Source organism: Oncorhynchus mykiss, chromosome 8 (genome assembly GCF_057628025.1).
Source record: "Oncorhynchus mykiss isolate SJ-2025 chromosome 8, ASM5762802v1, whole genome shotgun sequence".
NCBI lineage: Eukaryota > Metazoa > Chordata > Actinopteri > Salmoniformes > Salmonidae > Oncorhynchus > Oncorhynchus mykiss.
This window is the reverse complement of record NC_143029.1, coordinates 53,995,374-54,012,202: the sequence shown is the minus strand read 5'-3', so window position 1 is coordinate 54,012,202 and position 16,829 is coordinate 53,995,374. Positions and strand designations below refer to the sequence as shown.

Sequence of the window (16,829 nt, the reverse complement as noted above, 5' to 3'; positions counted from 1 at the left end):
TTGAGGTTTGTCTAAACCTTGCTGTCTACCTCTCCGACCTGTGGATCAATGTTGCCGTTTTTTTGGGGACCTCCACCATGCGATCTGTATGAATGTGACCAGACTGACAGCTTCTCTGAGCCAGGCAAATTCATTTATCAGGGTCATTGTAATGGATATATCCAAAGAAATAGCAATATAATCCAAGGTAAAACAAACAAAAATGTAGATCGTTTTCTGTCATTTCAGCTGCTTGATGTGATTGTGTGATAGATTTAGTTGGCTGGCTAGCAAAGGAAAAGAAGCTAGCCTGCATAGGTACAGTGCATTCGGAAAGTTTTCAGACCCCTTACTTTTTTCCACATTTTGTTACATTACAGCCTTATTCTAAAAAGGATGAAATAAAATAAAATCTATCTACACACAAAACCACATAATGACAAAGCGATAACATATAGTTTTTATTAATGAAAAAAATATTTTAAAAATACCTTATTTACATACATTTTCAGACCCTTTGCTATGAGGCTGGAAATTGAGCTCAGGTCCATCCTGTTTCCATTGATCATCCTTGAGATGTTTCTTCAACTTGATTGGAGTCCACCTGTGGTAAATTCAAATGATTGGTCATTTCTGCAGCATTGAAGGTACCCAAGAACACAGTGGCTTCCATCACTCTTAAATAGAAGAAGTTTGGAACCACCAAGCCTCTTCCAAGTTCCGGCTGCACACGATAATTCCCGGCTTCTCATGTCTACCTCACATAATATCCCAAATTGAGTACCACAGAAAGAGCCATAATACCCATTAAATATTTTAAAAATACCTTATTTACGTACATTTTCAGACCCTTTGCTATGAGGCTGGAAATTGAGCTCAGGTCCATCCTGTTTCCATTGATCATCCTTGAGATGTTTCTTCAACTTGATTGGAGTCCACCTGTGGTAAATTCAAATGATTGGTCATTTCTGCAGCATTGAAGGTACCCAAGAACACAGTGGCTTCCATCACTCTTAAATAGAAGAAGTTTTGAACCACCAAGCCTCTTCCAAGAGCCGCTGCACACAATAATTCCCGGCTTCTCAAGCCTTATTGTTTAATTAATTGACTAAGTAATTTCTGATTTCATTAGGTTCTGAGAGCGATAAATGTCCCACCCAGCCAAAGTCAGCCACACCCTTAGTATTCCACTCATTGGGTTTCCGTAGTGTAGTGGTTATCACGTTCGCCTAACACGCGAAAGGTCCCCGTTTCGAGACCGGGCGGAAACACATTTTAACAAATTGGTCCTTCGCACTTCTCAGTATTTGCTATTCAGACTTTAGTTTCAGTAGTGTATTGGTTATCACGTTCGCCTCACACGCGAAAGTCAGTCACACCCTTAGTTTTCCAATCATTTGGTTTCCGTAGTGTAGTGGTTATCATGTTCGCCTCACACGCGAAAGGTCCCCGGTTCGAAACCGGGCGGAAACATTTTGTAATATTCAATATTTCCCAATGCCCAGAGGCTAGCATTTGGTTTGAAACAGTTGAGGTTTGTCTAAACCTTGCTGTCTACCTCTCCGACCTGTGGATCAATGTTGCCGTTTTTTTGGGGACCTCCACCATGCGATCTGTATGAATGTGACCAGACTGACAGCTTCTCTGAGCCAGGCAAATTAATTTATCAGGGTCATTGTAATGGATGTATCCAAAGAAATGGCAATATAATCCAAGGTAAAACAAACAAAAATGTAGATCGTTTTCTGTCATTTCAGCTGCTTGATGTGATTGTGTGATAGATTTAGTTGGCTGGTTAGCAAATGAAAAGAAGCTAGCCTGCATAGGTACAGTGCATTGGGAAAGTTTTCAGACCCCTTACTTTTTTCCACATTTTGTTTCGTTACAGCCTTATACTAAAATGGATGAAATAAAATAAAATCTATCTACACACAATACCACATAATGACAAAGCGATAACATATAGTTTTTATTAATGAAAAAAATATTTTAAAAATACCTTATTTACATACATTTTCAGACCCTTTGCTATGAGGCTGGAAATTGAGCTCAGGTCCATCCTGTTTCCATTGATCATCCTTGAGATGTTTCTTCAACTTGATTGGAGTCCACCTGTGGTAAATTCAAATGATTGGTCATTTCTGCAGCATTGAAGGTACCCAAGAACACAGTGGCTTCCATCACTCTTAAATAGAAGAAGTTTGGAACCACCAAGCCTCTTCCAAGTTCCGGCTGCACACAATAATTCCCGGCTTCTCATGTCTACCTCACATAATATCCCAAATTGAGTACCACAGAAAGAGCCATAATACCCATTAAATATTTTTAAAATACCTTATTTACGTACGTTTTCAGACCCTTTGCTATGAGGCTGGAAATTGAGCTCAGGTCCATCCTGTTTCCATTGATCATCCTTGAGATGTTTCTTCAACTTGATTGGAGTCCACCTGTGGTAAATTCAAATGATTGGTCATTTCTGCAGCATTGAAGGTACCCAAGAACACAGTGGCTTCCATCACTCTTAAATGGAAGAAGTTTGGAACCACCAAGCCTCTTCCAAGTTCCGGCTGCACACGATAATTCCCGGCTTCTCATGTCTACCTCACATAATATCCCAAATTGAGTACCACAGAAAGAGCCATAATACCCATTAAATATTTTTAAAATACCTTATTTACGTACGTTTTCAGACCCTTTGCTATGAGGCTGGAAATTGAGCTCAGGTCCATCCTGTTTCCATTGATCATCCTTGAGATGTTTCTTCAACTTGATTGGAGTCCACCTGTGGTAAATTCAAATGATTGGTCATTTCTGCAGCATTGAAGGTACCCAAGAACACAGTGGCTTCCATCACTCTTAAATGGAAGAAGTTTTGAACCACCAAGCCTCTTCCAAGAGCCGCTGCACACAATAATTCCCGGCTTCTCAAGCCTTATTGTTTAATTAATTGACTAAGTAATTTCTGATTTCATTAGGTTCTGAGAGCGATAAATGTCCCACCCAGCCAAAGTCAGCCACACCCTTAGTACTCGACTCATTGGGTTTCCGTACTGTAGTGGTTATCACGTTCGCCTCACACGCGAAAGATCCCCGGTTCGAGACCGGGCGGAAACACATTTTAACAAATTGGTCCTTCGCACTTCTCAGTATTTGCTATTCAGACTTTAGTTTCAGTAGTGTATTGGTTATCACGTTCGCCTCACACGCGAAAGTCAGTCACACCCTTAGTTTTCCAATCATTTGGTTTCCGTAGTGTAGTGGTTATCATGTTCGCCTCACACGCGAAAGGTCCCCGGTTCGAAACCGGGCGGAAACATTTTGTAATATTCAATATTTCCCAATGCCCAGAGGCTAGCATTTGGTTTGAAACAGTTGAGGTTTGTCTAAACCTTGCTGTCTACCTCTCCGACCTGTGGATCAATGTTGCCGTTTTTTTGGGGACCTCCACCATGCGATCTGTATGAATGTGACCAGACTGACAGCTTCTCTGAGCCAGGCAAATTCATTTATCAGGGTCATTGTAATGGATGTATCCAAAGAAATGGCAATATAATCCAAGGTAAAACAAACAAAAATGTAGATCGTTTTCTGTCATTTCAGCTGCTTGATGTGATTGTGTGATAGATTTAGTTGGCTGGCTAGCAAAGGAAAAGAAGCTAGCCTGCATAGGTACAGTGCATTGGGAAAGTTTTCAGACCCCTTACTTTTTTCCACATTTTGTTTCGTTACAGCCTTATACTAAAATGGATGAAATAAAATAAAATCTATCTACACACAATACCACATAATGACAAAGCGATAACATATAGTTTTTATTAATGAAAAAAACATTTTAAAAATACCTTATTTACATACATTTTCAGACCCTTTGCTATGAGGCTGGAAATTGAGCTCAGGTCCATCCTGTTTCCATTGATCATCCTTGAGATGTTTCTTCAACTTGATTGGAGTCCACCTGTGGTAAATTCAAATGATTGGTCATTTCTGCAGCATTGAAGGTACCCAAGAACACAGTGGCTTCCATCACTCTTAAATAGAAGAAGTTTGGAACCACCAAGCCTCTTCCAAGTTCCGGCTGCACACGATAATTCCCGGCTTCTCATGTCTACCTCACATAATATCCCAAATTGAGTACCACAGAAAGAGCCATAATACCCATTAAATATTTTAAAAATACCTTATTTACGTACGTTTTCAGACCCTTTGCTATGAGGCTGGAAATTGAGCTCAGGTCCATCCTCTTTCCATTGATCATCCTTGAGATGTTTCTTCAACTTGATTGGAGTTCACCTGTGGTAAATTCAAATGATTGGTCATTTCTGCAGCATTGAAGGTACCCAAGAACACAGTGGCTTCCATCACTCTTAAATGGAAGAAGTTTTGAACCACCAAGCCTCTTCCAAGAGCCGCTGCACACAATAATTCCCGGCTTCTCAAGCCTTATTGTTTAATTCATTGACTAAGTAATTTCTGATTTCATTAGGTTCTGAGAGCGATAAATGTCCCACCCAGCCCAAGTCAGCCACACCCTTAGTTTTCCACTCATTGGGTTTCTGTAGTGTAGTGGTTATCACGTTCGCCTAACACGCGAAAGGTCCCCGGTTCGAGACCGGGCGGAAACACATTTTAACAAATTGGTCCTTCGCACTTCTCAGTATTTGCTATTCAGACTTTAGTTTCAGTAGTGTATTGGTTATCACGTTCGCCTCAGACGCGAAAGTCTGTCACACCGTTAGTTATCCAATAATTCGGTTTCTGTAGTGTAGTGGTTATCACATTCGCCTCACACGCGAAAGGTCCCCGGTTCGAAACCGGGCGGAAACATTTTGTAATATTCAATATTTCCCAATGCCCAGAGGCTAGCATTTGGTTTGAAACAGTTGAGGTTTGTCTAAACCTTGCTGTCTACCTCTCCGACCTGTGGATCAATGTTGCCGTTTTTTTGGGGACCTCCACCATGCGATCTGTATGAATGTGACCAGACTGACAGCTTCTCTGAGCCAGGCAAATTCATTTATCAGGGTCATTGTAATGGATATATCCAAAGAAATGTCAATATAATCCAAGGTAAAACAAACAAAAATGTAGATCGTTTTCTGTCATTTCAGCTGCTTGATGTGATTGTGTGATAGATTTAGTTGGCTGGCTAGCAAAGGAAAAGAAGCTAGCCTGCATAGGTACAGTGCATTCGGAAAGTTTTCAGACCCCTTACTTTTTTCCACATTTTGTTACGTTACAGCCTTATACTAAAATGGATGAAATAAAATAAAATCTATCTACACACAATACCACATAATGACAAAGCGATAGCATATAGTTTTTATTAATGAAAAAAATATTTTAAAAATACCTTATTTACATACATTTTCAGACCCTTTGCTATGAGACTGGAAATTGAGCTCAGGTCCATCCTGTTTCCATTGATCATCCTTGAGATGTTTCTTCAACTTGATTGGAGTCCACCTGTGGTAAATTCAAATGATTGGTCATTTCTGCAGCATTGAAGGTACCCAAGAACACAGTGGCTTCCATCACTCTTAAATAGAAGAAGTTTGGAACCACCAAGCCTCTTCCAAGTTCCGGCTGCACACGATAATTCCCGGCTTCTCATGACTACCTCACATAATATCCCAAATTGAGTACCACAGAAAGAGCCATAATACCCATTAAATATTTTAAAAATACCTTATTTACGTACGTTTTCAGACCCTTTGCTATGAGGCTGGAAATTGAGCTCAGGTCCATCCTGTTTCCATTGATCATCCTTGAGATGTTTCTTCAACTTGATTGGAGTCCACCTGTGGTAAATTCAAATGATTAGTCATTTCTGCAGCATTGAAGGCACCCAAGAAAACAGTGGCTTCCATCACTCTTAAATGGAAGAAGTTTTGAACCACCAAGCCTCTTCCAAGAGCCGCTGCACACAATAATTCCCGGATTCTCAAGCCTTATTGTTTAATTAATTGACTAAGTAATTTCTGATTTCATTAGGTTCTGAGAGCGATAAATGTCCCACCCAGCCCAAGTCAGCCACACCCTTAGTTTTCCACTCATTGGGTTTCTGTAGTGTAGTGGTTATCACGTTCGCCTAACACGCGAAAGGTCCCCGGTTCGAGACCGGGCGGAAACACATTTTAACAAATTGGTCCTTCGCACTTCTCAGTATTTGCTATTCAGACTTTAGTTTCAGTAGTGTATTGGTTATCACGTTCGCCTCACACGCGAAAGTCTGTCATACCCTTAGTTTTCCAATAATTCGGTTTCCGTAGTGTACTGGTTATCACGTTCGCCTCACACGCGAAAGGTCCCCGGTTCGAAACTGGGCGGAAACATTTTGTAATATTCAATATTTCCCAATGCCCAGAGGCTAGCATTTGGTTTGAAACAGTTGAGGTTTGTCTAAACCTTGCTGTCTACCTCTCCGACCTGTGGATCAATGTTGCCGTTTTTTTGGGGACCTCCACCATGCGATCTGTATGAATGTGACCAGACTGACAGCTTCTCTGAGCCAGGCAAATTCATTTATCAGGGTCATTGTAATGGATATATCCAAAGAAATGGCAATATAATCCAAGGTAAAACAAACAAAAATGTAGATCGTTTTCTGTCATTTCAGCTGCTTGATGTGATTGTGTGATAGATTTAGTTGGCTGGCTAGCAAAGGAAAAGAAGCTAGCCTGCATAGGTACAGTGCATTCGGAAAGTTTTCAGACCCCTTACTTTTTTCCACATTTTGTTACGTTACAGCCTTATACTAAAATGGATGAAATAAAATAAAATCTATCTACACACAATACCACATAATGACAAAGCGATAACATATAGTTTTTATTAATGAAAAAAATATTTTAAAAATACCTTATTTACATACATTTTCAGACCCTTTGCTATGAGACTGGAAATTGAGCTCAGGTCCATCCTGTTTCCATTGATCATCCTTGAGATGTTTCTTCAACTTGATTGGAGTCCACCTGTTGTAAATTCAAATGATTGGTCATTTCTGCAGCATTGAAGGTACCCAAGAACACAGTGGCTTCCATCACTCTTAAATAGAAGAAGTTTGGAACCACCAAGCCTCTTCCAAGTTCCGGCTGCACACGATAATTCCCGGCTTCTCATGTCTACCTCACATAATATCCCAAATTGAGTACCACAGAAAGAGCCATAATACCCATTAAATATTTTAAAAATACCTTATTTACGTACGTTTTCAGACCCTTTGCTATGAGGCTGGAAATTGAGCTCAGGTCCATCCTGTTTCCATTGATCATCCTTGAGATGTTTCTTCAACTTGATTGGAGTCCACCTGTGGTAAATTCAAATGATTAGTCATTTCTGCAGCATTGAAGGCACCCAAGAACACAGTGGCTTCCATCACTCTTAAATGGAAGAAGTTTTGAACCACCAAGCCTCTTCCAAGAGCCGCTGCACACAATAATTCCCGGCTTCTCAAGCCTTATTGTTTAATTTATTGACTAAGTAATTTCTGATTTCATTAGGTTCTGAGAGCGATAAATGTCCCACCCAGCCAAAGTCAGTCACACCCTTAGTTTTCCAATGATTCGGTTTCTGTAGTGTAGTGGTTATCACGTTCGCCTCACACGCGAAAGGTCCCCGGTTCCAGACTGGGTGGAAACACATTTTAACAGATTGGTCCTTCGCACTTCTCAGTATTTGCTATTCAGACTTTAGTTTCAGTAGTGTATTGGTTATCACGTTCGCCTCACACGCGAAAGTCAGTCACACCCTTAGTTTTCCAATCATTCGGTTTCCGTAGTGTAGTGGTTATCACGTTTGCCTCACACGCGAAAGGTCCCCGGTTTGAAACCGGGTGGAAACATTTTGTAATATTCAATATTTCCCAATGCCCAGAGGCTAGCATTTGGTTTGAAACAGTTGAGGTTTGTCTAAACCTTGCTGTCTACCTCTCCGACCAGTGGATCAATGTTGCCGTTTTTTTGGGGACCTCCACCATGCGATCTGTATGAATGTGACCAGACTGACAGCTTCTCTGAGCCAGGCAAATTCATTTATCAGGGTCATTGTAATGGATATATCCAAAGAAATGGCAATATAATCCAAGGTAAAACAAACAAAAATGTAGATCGTTTTCTGTCATTTCAGCTGCTTGATGTGATTGTGTGATAGATTTAGTTGGCTGGCTAGCAAAGGAAAAGAAGCTAGCCTGCATAGGTACAGTGCATTCGGAAAGTTTTCAGACCCCTTACTTTTTTCCACATTTTGTTACGTTACAGCCTTATACTAAAATGGATGAAATAAAATAAAATCTATCTACACACAATACCACATAATGACAAAGCGATAACATTTAGTTTTTATTAATGAAAAAAATATTTTAAAAATACCTTATTTACATACATTTTCAGACCCTTTGCTATAAGGCTGGAAATTGAGCTCAGGTCCATCCTGTTTCCATTGATCATCCTTGAGATATTTCTTCAACTTGATTGGAGTCCACCTGTGGTAAATTCAAATGATTGGTCATTTCTGCAGCATTGAAGGTACCCAAGTACACAGTGGCTTCCATCACTCTTAAATAGAAGAAGTTTGGAACCACCAAGCCTCTTCCAAGTTCCGGCTGCACACGATAATTCCCGGCTTCTCATGTCTACCTCACATAATATCCCAAATTGAGTACCACAGAAAGAGCCATAATACCCATTAAATATTTTAAAAATACCTTATTTGCGTACATTTTCAGACCCTTTGCTATGAGACTGGAAATTGAGCTCAGGTCCATCCTGTTTCCATTGATCATCCTTGAGATGTTTCTTCAACTTGATTGGAGTCCACCTGTGGTAAATTCAAATGATTAGTCATTTCTGCAGCATTGAAGGCACCCAAGAACACAGTGGCTTCCATCACTCTTAAATGGAAGAAGTTTTGAACTACCAAGCCTCTTCCAAGAGCCGCTGCACACAATAATTCCCGGCTTCTCAAGCCTTATTGTTTAATTAATTGACTAAGTAATTTCTGATTTCATTAGGTTCTGAGAGCGATAAATGTCCCACCCAGCCCAAGTCAGCCACACCCTTAGTTTTCCACTCTTTGGGTTTCTGTAGTGTAGTGGTTATCACGTTCGCCTAACACGCGAAAGGTCCCCGGTTCGAGACCGAGCGAAAACAGATTTTAACAGATTGGTCCTTCGCACTTCTCAGTATTTGCTATTCAGACTTTAGTTTCAGTAGTGTATTGGTTATCACGTTCGCCTCACACGCGAAAGTCAGTCACACCCTTAGTTTACCAATCATTCGGTTTCCGTAGTGTAGTGGTTATCACGTTCGCCTCACACGCGAAAGGTCCCCTGTTCGAAACCGGGTGGAAACATTTTGTAATATTCAATATTTCCCAATGCCCAGAGGCTAGCATTTGGTTTGAAACAGTTGAGGTTTGTCTAAACCTTGCTGTCTACCTCTCCGACCAGTGGATCAATGTTGCCGTTTTTTTGGGGACCTCCACCATGCGATCTGTATGAATGTGACCAGACTGACAGCTTCTCTGAGCCAGGCAAATTCATTTATCAGGGTCATTGTAATGGATATATCCAAAGAAATGGCAATATAATCCAAGGTAAAACAAACAAAAATGTAGATCGTTTTCTGTCATTTCAGCTGCTTGATGTGATTGTGTGATAGATTTAGTTGGCTGGCTAGCAAAGGAAAAGAAGCTAGCCTGCATAGGTACAGTGCATTCGGAAAGTTTTCAGACCCCTTACTTTTTTCCACATTTTGTTACGTTACAGCCTTATACTAAAATGGATGAAATAAAATAAAATCTATCTACACACAATACCACATAATGACAAAGCGATAGCATATAGTTTTTATTAATGAAAAAAATATTTTAAAAATACCTTATTTACATACATTTTCAGACCCTTTGCTATGAGACTGGAAATTGAGCTCAGGTCCATCCTGTTTCCATTGATCATCCTTGAGATGTTTCTTCAACTTGATTGGAGTCCACCTGTGGTAAATTCAAATGATTGGTCATTTCTGCAGCATTGAAGGTACCCAAGAACACAGTGGCTTCCATCACTCTTAAATGGAAGAAGTTTTGAACCACCAAGCCTCGTCCAAGAGCCGCTGCACACAATAATTCCCGGCTTCTCAAGCCTTATTGTTTAATTAATTGACTAAGTAATTTCTGATTTCATTAGGTTCTGAGAGCGATAAATGTCCCACCCAGCCCAAGTCAGCCACACCCTTAGTACGCCACTCATTGGGTTTCTGTAGTGTAGTGGTTATCACGTTCGCCTAACACGCGAAAGGTCCCCGGTTCAAGACCGGGCGGAAACACATTTTAACAGATTGGTCCTTTGCACTTCTCAGTATTTGCTATTCAGACTTTAGTTTCAGTAGTGTATTAGTTATCACTTTCGCCTCACACGCGAAAGTCAGTCACACCCTTAGTTTTCCAATAATTTTGTTTTCCGTAGTGTAGTGGTTATCACGTTTGCCTCACACGTGAAAGGTCCCCGGTTTGAAACCTGGCCGAAACATTTTGTAATATTCAATATTTCCCAATGCCCAGAGGCTAGCATTTGGTTTGAAACAGTTGAGCTTTGTCTAAACCTTGCTGTCTACCTCTCCGACCTGTGGATCAATGTTGCCGTTTTTTTGGGGACCTCCACCATGCGATCTGTATGAATGTGACCAGACTGACAGCTTCTCTGAGCCAGGCAAATTCATTTATCAGGGTCATTGTAATGGATATATCCAAAGAAATGGCAATATAATCCAAGGTAAAACAAACAAAAATGTAGATCGTTTTCTGTCATTTCAGCTGCTTGATGTGATTGTGTGATAGATTTAGTTGGCTGGCTAGCAAAGGAAAAGAAGCTAGCCTGCATAGGTACAGTGCATTGGGAAAGTTTTCAGACCCCTTACTTTTTTCCACATTTTGTTTCGTTACAGCCTTATACTAAAATGGATGAAATAAAATAAAATCTATCTACACACAATACCACATAATGACAAAGCGATAGCATATAGTTTTTATTAATGAAAAAATATTTTAAAAATACCTTATTTACATACATTTTCAGACCCTTTGCTATGAGACTGGAAATTGAGCTCAGGTCCATCCTGTTTCCATTGATCATCCTTGAGATGTTTCTTCAACTTGATTGGAGTCCACCTGTGGTAAATTCAAATTATTGGTCATTTCTGCAGCATTGAAGGTACCCAAGAACACAGTGGCTTCCATCACTCTTAAATAGAAGAAGTTTGGAACCACCAAGCCTCTTCCATGTTCCGGCTGCACACAATAATTACCGGCTTCTCATGTCTACCTCACATAATATCCCAAATTGAGTACCACAGAAAGAGCCATAATACCCATTAAATATTTTAAAAATACCTTATTTACGTACGTTTTCAGACCCTTTGCTATGAGGCTGGAAATTGAGCTCAGGTCCATCCTGTTTCCATTGATCATCCTTGAGATGTTTCTTCAACTTGATTGGAGTCCACCTGTGGTAAATTCAAATGATTAGTCATTTCTGCAGCATTGAAGGCACCCAAGAACACAGTGGCTTCCATCACTCTTAAATGGAAGAAGTTTGGAACCACCAAGCCTCTTCCAAGTTCCGGCTGCACACGATAATTCCCGGCTTTTCATGTCTACCTCACATAATATCCCAAATTGAGTTCCACAGAAAGAGCCATAATACACATTAAATATTTTAAAAATACCTTATTTACGTAAGTTTTCAGACCCTTTGCTATGAGGCTGGAAATTGAGCTCAGGTCCATCCTGTTTCCATTGATCATCCTTGAGATGTTTCTTCAACTTGATTGGAGTCCACCTGTGGTAAATTCAAATGATTGGTCATTTCTGCAGCATTGAAGGTACCCAAGAACACAGTGGCTTCCATCACTCTTAAATGGAAGAAGTTTTGAACCAGTGTAGTGGTTATCACGTTTGCCTCACACGCGAAAGGTCCCCGGTTCGAAACCGGGCGGAAACATCTTGTAATATTCAATATTTCCCAATGCCCAGAGGCTAGCATTTGGTTTGAAACAGTTGAGGTTTGTCTAAACCTTGCTGTCTACCTCTCCGACCTGTGGATCAATGTTGCCGTTTTTTGGGGACCTCCACCATGCGATCTGTATGAATGTGACCAGACTGACAGCTTCTCTGAGCCAGGCAAATTCATTTATCAGGGTCATTGTAATGGATATATCCAAAGAAATGGCAATATAATCCAAGGTAAAACAAACAAAAATGTAGATCGTTTTCTGTCATTTCAGCTGCTTGATGTGATTGTGTGATAGATTTAGTTGGCTGGCTAGCAAAGGAAAAGAAGCTAGCCTGCATAGGTACAGTGCATTCGGAAAGTTTTCAGACCCCTTACTTTTTTCCACATTTTGTTACGTTACAGCCTTATACTAAAATGGATGAAATAAAATAAAATCTATCTACACACAATACCACATAATGACAAAGCGATAGCATATAGTTTTTATTAATGAAAAAAATATTTTAAAAATACCTTATTTACATACATTTTCAGACCCTTTGCTATGAGACTGGAAATTGAGCTCAGGTCCATCCTGTTTCCATTGATCATCCTTGAGATGTTTCTTCAACTTGATTGGAGTCCACCTGTGGTAAATTCAAATGATTGGTCATTTCTGCAGCATTGAAGGTACCCAAGAACACAGTGGCTTCCATCACTCTTAAATGGAAGAAGTTTTGAACCACCAAGCCTCGTCCAAGAGCCGCTGCACACAATAATTCCCGGCTTCTCAAGCCTTATTGTTTAATTAATTGACTAAGTAATTTCTGATTTCATTAGATTCTGAGAGCGATAAATGTCCCACCCAGCCCAAGTCAGCCACACCCTTAGTACGCCACTCATTGGGTTTCTGTAGTGTAGTGGTTATCACGTTCGCCTAACACGCGAAAGGTCCCCGGTTCGAGACCGGGCGGAAACACATTTTAACAGATTGGTCCTTTGCACTTCTCAGTATTTGCTATTCAGACTTTAGTTTCAGTAGTGTATTAGTTATCACGTTCGCCTCACACGCGAAAGTCAGTCACACCCTTAGTTTTCCAATAATTTGGTTTCCGTAGTGTAGTGGTTATCACGTTTGCCTCACACGTGAAAGGTCCCCGGTTTGAAACCTGGCCGAAACATTTTGTAATATTCAATATTTCCCAATGCCCAGAGGCTAGCATTTGGTTTGAAACAGTTGAGCTTTGTCTAAACCTTGCTGTCTACCTCTCCGACCTGTGGATCAATGTTGCCGTTTTTTTGGGGACCTCCACCATGCGATCTGTATGAATGTGACCAGACTGACAGCTTCTCTGAGCCAGGCAAATTCATTTATCAGGGTCATTGTAATGGATATATCCAAAGAAATGGCAATATAATCCAAGGTAAAACAAACAAAAATGTAGATCGTTTTCTGTCATTTCAGCTGCTTGATGTGATTGTGTGATAGATTTAGTTGGCTGGCTAGCAAAGGAAAAGAAGCTAGCCTGCATAGGTACAGTGCATTGGGAAAGTTTTCAGACCCCTTACTTTTTTCCACATTTTGTTTCGTTACAGCCTTATACTAAAATGGATGAAATAAAATAAAATCTATCTACACACAATACCACATAATGACAAAGCGATAACATATAGTTTTTATTAATGAAAAAATATTTTAAAAATACCTTATTTACATACATTTTCAGACCCTTTGCTATGAGGCTGGAAATTGAGCTCAGGTCCATCCTGTTTCCATTGATCATCCTTGAGATGTTTCTTCAACTTGATTGGAGTCCACCTGTGGTAAATTCAAATGATTGGTCATTTCTGCAGCATTGAAGGTACCCAAGAACACAGTGGCTTCCATCACTCTTAAATAGAAGAAGTTTGGAACCACCAAGCCTCTTCCATGTTCCGGCTGCACACAATAATTACCGGCTTCTCATGTCTACCTCACATAATATCCCAAATTGAGTACCACAGAAAGAGCCATAATACCCATTAAATATTTTAAAAATACCTTATTTACGTACGTTTTCAGACCCTTTCCTATGAGGCTGGAAATTGAGCTCAGGTCCATCCTGTTTCCATTGATCATCCCTGAGATGTTTCTTCAACTTGATTGGAGTCCACCTGTGGTAAATTCAAATGATTAGTCATTTCTGCAGCATTGAAGGCACCCAAGAACACAGTGGCTTCCATCACTCTTAAATGGAAGAAGTTTGGAACCACCAAGCCTCTTCCAAGTTCCGGCTGCACACGATAATTCCCGGCTTTTCATGTCTACCTCACATAATATCCCAAATTGAGTTCCACAGAAAGAGCCATAATACACATTAAATATTTTAAAAATACCTTATTTACGTAAGTTTTCAGACCCTTTGCTATGAGGCTGGAAATTGAGCTCAGGTCCATCCTGTTTCCATTGATCATCCTTGAGATGTTTCTTCAACTTGATTGGAGTCCACCTGTGGTAAATTCAAATGATTGGTCATTTCTGCAGCATTGAAGGTACCCAAGAACACAGTGGCTTCCATCACTCTTAAATGGAAGAAGTTTTGAACCACCAAGCCTCTTCCAAGAGCCGCTGCACACAATAATTCCCGGCTTCTCAAGCCTTATTGTTTAATTAATTGACTAAGTAATTTCTGATTTCATTAGGTTCTGAGAGCGACAAATGTCCCACCCAGCCAAAGTCAGTCACACCCTTAGTTTTCCAATCATTCGGTTTCCGTAGTGTAGTGGTTATCACGTTCGCCTCACACGCGAAAGGTCCCCGGTTCGAGACCGGGTGGAAACACATTTTAACAGATTGGTCCTTCGCACTTCTCAGTATTTGCTATTCAGACTTTAGTTTCAGTAGTTTATTGGTTATCACGTTCGCCTCACACGCGAAAGTCAGTCACACCCTTAGTTTTCCAATCATTCGGTTTCCGTAGTGTAGTGGTTATCACGTTCGCCTCACACGCGAAAGGTCCCCGGTTCGAAACCGGGTGGAAACATTTTGTAATATTCAATATTTCCCAATGCCCAGAGGCTAGCATTTGGTTTGAAACAGTTGACGTTTGTCTAAACCTTGCTGTCTACCTCTCCGACCAGTGGATCAATGTTGCCGTTTTTTTGGGGACCTCCACCATGCGATCTGTATGAATGTGACCAGACTGACAGCTTCTCTGAGCCAGGCAAATTCATTTATCAGGGTCATTGTAATGGATATATCCAAAGAAATGGCAATATAATCCAAGGTAAAACAAACAAAAATGTAGATCGTTTTCTGTCATTTCAGCTGCTTGATGTGATTGTGTGATAGATTTAGTTGGCTGGCTAGCAAAGGAAAAGAAGCTAGCCTGCATAGGTACAGTGCATTCGGAAAGTTTTCAGACCCCTTACTTTTTTCCACATTTTGTTTCGTTACAGCCTTATACTAAAATGGATGAAATAAAATAAAATCTATCTACACACAATACCACATAATGACAAAGCGATAACATATAGTTTTTATTAATGAAAAAATATTTTAAAAATACCTTATTTACATACATTTTCAGACCCTTTGCTATGAGGCTGGAAATTGAGCTCAGGTCCATCCTGTTTCCATTGATCATCCTTGAGATGTTTCTTCAACTTGATTGGAGTCCACCTGTGGTAAATTCAAATTATTGGTCATTTCTGCAGCATTGAAGGTACCCAAGAACACAGTGGCTTCCATCACTCTTAAATAGAAGAAGTTTGGAACCACCAAGCCTCTTCCATGTTCCGGCTGCACACAATAATTACCGGCTTCTCATGTCTACCTCACATAATATCCCAAATTGAGTACCACAGAAAGAGCCATAATACCCATTAAATATTTTAAAAATACCTTATTTACGTACGTTTTCAGACCCTTTGCTATGAGGCTGGAAATTGAGCTCAGGTCCATCCTGTTTCCATTGATCATCCTTGAGATGTTTCTTCAACTTGATTGGAGTCCACCTGTGGTAAATTCAAATGATTAGTCATTTCTGCAGCATTGAAGGCACCCAAGAACACAGTGGCTTCCATCACTCTTAAATGGAAGAAGTTTGGAACCACCAAGCCTCTTCCAAGTTCCGGCTGCACACGATAATTCCCGGCTTTTCATGTCTACCTCACATAATATCCCAAATTGAGTTCCACAGAAAGAGCCATAATACACATTAAATATTTTAAAAATACCTTATTTACGTAAGTTTTCAGACCCTTTGCTATGAGGCTGGAAATTGAGCTCAGGTCCATCCTGTTTCCATTGATCATCCTTGAGATGTTTCTTCAACTTGATTGGAGTCCACCTGTGGTAAATTCAAATGATTGGTCATTTCTGCAGCATTGAAGGTACCCAAGAACACAGTGGCTTCCATCACTCTTAAATGGAAGAAGTTTTGAACCAGTGTAGTGGTTATCACGTTTGCCTCACACGCGAAAGGTCCCCGGTTCGAAACCGGGCGGAAACATCTTGTAATATTCAATATTTCCCAATGCCCAGAGGCTAGCATTTGGTTTGAAACAGTTGAGGTTTGTCTAAACCTTGCTGTCTACCTCTCCGACCTGTGGATCAATGTTGCCGTTTTTTGGGGACCTCCACCATGCGATCTGTATGAATGTGACCAGACTGACAGCTTCTCTGAGCCAGGCAAATTCATTTATCAGGGTCATTGTAATGGATATATCCAAAGAAATGGCAATATAATCCAAGGTAAAACAAACAAAAATGTAGATCGTTTTCTGTCATTTCAGCTGCTTGATGTGATTGTGTGATAGATTTAGTTGGCTGGCTAGCAAAGGAAAAGAAGCTAGCCTGCATAGGTACAGTGCATTCGGAAAGTTT

At 40.3% G+C, this 16,829-nt stretch overlaps 7 non-coding genes across 7 annotated transcripts; all 7 read left to right on the top strand.

Moving 5' to 3' along the window:
* Nucleotides 1-1,379: 1,379 nt before the first annotated feature.
* On the top strand, nt 1,380-1,452 carry trnav-cac (transfer RNA valine (anticodon CAC)). Its single transcript has one exon. It is a non-coding gene; the product is annotated as a tRNA-Val (tRNA).
* Nucleotides 1,453-3,222: 1,770 nt separating this feature from the next.
* On the top strand, nt 3,223-3,295 carry trnav-cac (transfer RNA valine (anticodon CAC)). The gene has a single exon. It is a non-coding gene; the product is annotated as a tRNA-Val (tRNA).
* A 1,233-nt stretch (nt 3,296-4,528) lies between these two features.
* trnav-aac (transfer RNA valine (anticodon AAC)) lies at nt 4,529-4,601 on the top strand. The gene has a single exon. It is a non-coding gene; the product is annotated as a tRNA-Val (tRNA).
* Nucleotides 4,602-6,036: 1,435 nt separating this feature from the next.
* Nucleotides 6,037-6,109, top strand: trnav-aac (transfer RNA valine (anticodon AAC)). The gene has a single exon. It is a non-coding gene; the product is annotated as a tRNA-Val (tRNA).
* A 4,116-nt stretch (nt 6,110-10,225) lies between these two features.
* On the top strand, nt 10,226-10,298 carry trnav-aac (transfer RNA valine (anticodon AAC)). The gene has a single exon. It is a non-coding gene; the product is annotated as a tRNA-Val (tRNA).
* A 2,570-nt stretch (nt 10,299-12,868) lies between these two features.
* Nucleotides 12,869-12,941, top strand: trnav-aac (transfer RNA valine (anticodon AAC)). The gene has a single exon. It is a non-coding gene; the product is annotated as a tRNA-Val (tRNA).
* Nucleotides 12,942-14,912: 1,971 nt separating this feature from the next.
* Nucleotides 14,913-14,985, top strand: trnav-cac (transfer RNA valine (anticodon CAC)). The gene has a single exon. It is a non-coding gene; the product is annotated as a tRNA-Val (tRNA).
* Nucleotides 14,986-16,829: the final 1,844 nt, after the last annotated feature.